Source organism: Engraulis encrasicolus, chromosome 7, assembly GCF_034702125.1.
Source record: "Engraulis encrasicolus isolate BLACKSEA-1 chromosome 7, IST_EnEncr_1.0, whole genome shotgun sequence".
NCBI classification, from domain to species: Eukaryota; Metazoa; Chordata; class Actinopteri; order Clupeiformes; family Engraulidae; genus Engraulis; species Engraulis encrasicolus.
Window position 1 is genome coordinate 42,311,884 of NC_085863.1, and position 2,500 is coordinate 42,314,383.

The 2,500-nt window shown below is 42.1% G+C and overlaps 1 protein-coding gene across 1 annotated transcript in view; it reads right to left on the reverse strand.

Moving 5' to 3' along the window:
* Positions 1 to 2,500, reverse strand: part of ppm1e (protein phosphatase, Mg2+/Mn2+ dependent, 1E) — a 48,191-nt gene that overhangs the window by 8,477 nt on the left and 37,214 nt on the right. The window lies entirely within an intron of this gene.

Consider the following 2,500-nt stretch of genomic DNA (forward strand, 5'->3'; position numbering starts at 1 on the left):
TTAAGACATAAATGCAACTTTGTTGTGTGCAGTGAGCACTGTGTGCTGTGCAGTGCTGTGTCACTATGACAATGGGAGTTGGAGTTTCCCAGTTCCCAGAGCAGACAGTCATGCGTTGACACAGAGCAGACATGAGCTGGGACACACACACACACACACACACACACACACACACACACACACACACACACACACACACACACACACACACACACACACACACACACACACACACACACACACACACAGAGCAGACATGAGCTGGGGATTAGGGCTGTTTAATTGGCCAATAACAGGAGTCGGAATCACACCACTGGGCTAGGCTTAATTACTTAGACACACACACACACACACACACACACACACACACACACACACACACACACACACACACACACACACACACACACACACACACACACACACACACGACAGCCTGTCTGTCTGTCTGTCTGTCTGTCTGTCTGTCTGTCTGTCTGTCTGTCTGTCTGTCTGTCTGCGTCGGCTAATTAAATGACATTTGATGTTCAGTGTGTAAACGCTACTTAAGAGACTAACTACCGCTTGACTCAATAACAAGACGATTAGCCGCAAGCTGATTATCGCTACCGTCAATGGCTGTATATAGGAATGCCATTAAGGTCCCATTCTGTTCCGATTCAGAAGCAGATTTGAAGATATGGAAATGATAAAAGTCAAGATAATCAGCTGTTGATTTGCAAACAGGAACGCCATATGTCCTGGTTGTAATTGCAGATCAGAAATGTCCACTGGATATCAGGGTGGGTACCTTATACCGGGATGGTTATTTATGATTGGCCATTCCATTCCAACCGGGATGGTCATTCATGATTGGCCATTGCAAACCAGGAAATCCTGCTCTGGTTGAAACTTGACTGTTGAAAATGCTTCAAATGAACCAATGAACCGAGCTGTGTCCATAATGTACAGTACAACCGCTGTGTATGTGTATGTACTGTATGTGTGTTCCTGTATTTGTCCCCTTCCTTCTACATGGAAGAACCCCCAGAACCTCAGATAACTCCCCCGCTGTGGCAAGTGATGGTTCTTAACCTCTTTGTGCAGAGCCTATGTTATAACCTTACTGTCACCAAAACTGTAATGACCAAGTCTTAAAGTGATACTGTCCCATTTTTGGAAATAAGCTCATATTATACCTCCCCTGGAGTTAAATAATTGCTTTCTCCTGTATTTTCAATCGTTAACATTGAGTTCTATGAGACCAGCTGGCGGCTAACTGGTCTCATAGGATTCAATGTTAATTGCTAGAATGGAGGTAAAATTTGCACTGCCATACTCGGAGAACGGTTGAAAGTACAGGAGAAAGGTAATACATTTCCAAAAATGGGACAGTATCACTTTAAGTCAAAATGGTTACTTAAAGGTACAGTGTGCAGGAAATGGTCAAAAAAGGTTCTGCAACTATGCTGCTCATTGAAACTGGGCTGCCTATTGCCAAATTTGATCTTTACATGAAAGTTTACTAAGTAATAAACAAATATTTTCTAGTATGGTCCAAGTAGAGTCATTTTTGCAGCTAAAAATGGCTATTTTCATGTATGAAAAGTGCAATTTTTCCAGTCATAATGAATACTTAGAATTTGATGGTGGTGGTAAGTATTCATGAAAAAGGTAACATTAGTGAATGTGCAGCATGAATTCTGGAAATAAACAAAAAATCTCACACAGTGTCCCTTTAGCTTTGCCAGTGCCCGTGGGCTGCTAGGCCCGTCAGTAGCGTATGTGTCTGAGGTGTTGCTAGGGAGCTGCCATGCACTACACCTTAAACATGCACCCCTGACATGCAACAGAGGTGTTAAAAGTACGAGTAGAAGCTCAGAAAGAAACAGTTTCCTTTCAACGCATAACTTCTCTGAGTAACCAGTAGACCTGTGTACAATGCAACATGATCTCCAAAAATTCCATGCTCCTGGACATGTATGTTAAGGACACGAAATCCGTGTCCAGGAGCACGGATTTTGCCAAAATTCTGTGCTCCTGGACAATGAATTGTTTTCCGTGCTCCTGGACACGGAATTGTTTTCCTTGATGGACACACAGAAGTGCTCTCTTTATACTCTCTATGTTTCCACAGTCTTTGACCTCAGTCAGATATTTTTTCTCAAAAAAAAAAACATTTCTTACTGACAGGTTAGGGTTAGGGATTGTTTTGGTCTGGGCACAGCTAGTATTCTTTGATTCATTATATGAATTTGATAGCCTATCAACCACCTGGAAAATATATTTCTCGAAAAAATGTCTTTAATGACAGGTTAAGGTTAGGGAATGTTTTGGTCAGGGCACAACTTAAATTGCTATAGCATTATTTTGCTTAGGATTAGCATTTGGTATGTATTTTCTAATGATAGAGTTAACACAGTGCTGTGAGTATATGGAAAGCACTTCCGTGTGCCCATCACGGAAAACAATTCCGTGTCCAGGAGCACGGAAATTTGGCAAAATCCGTGCTCCTGGACAC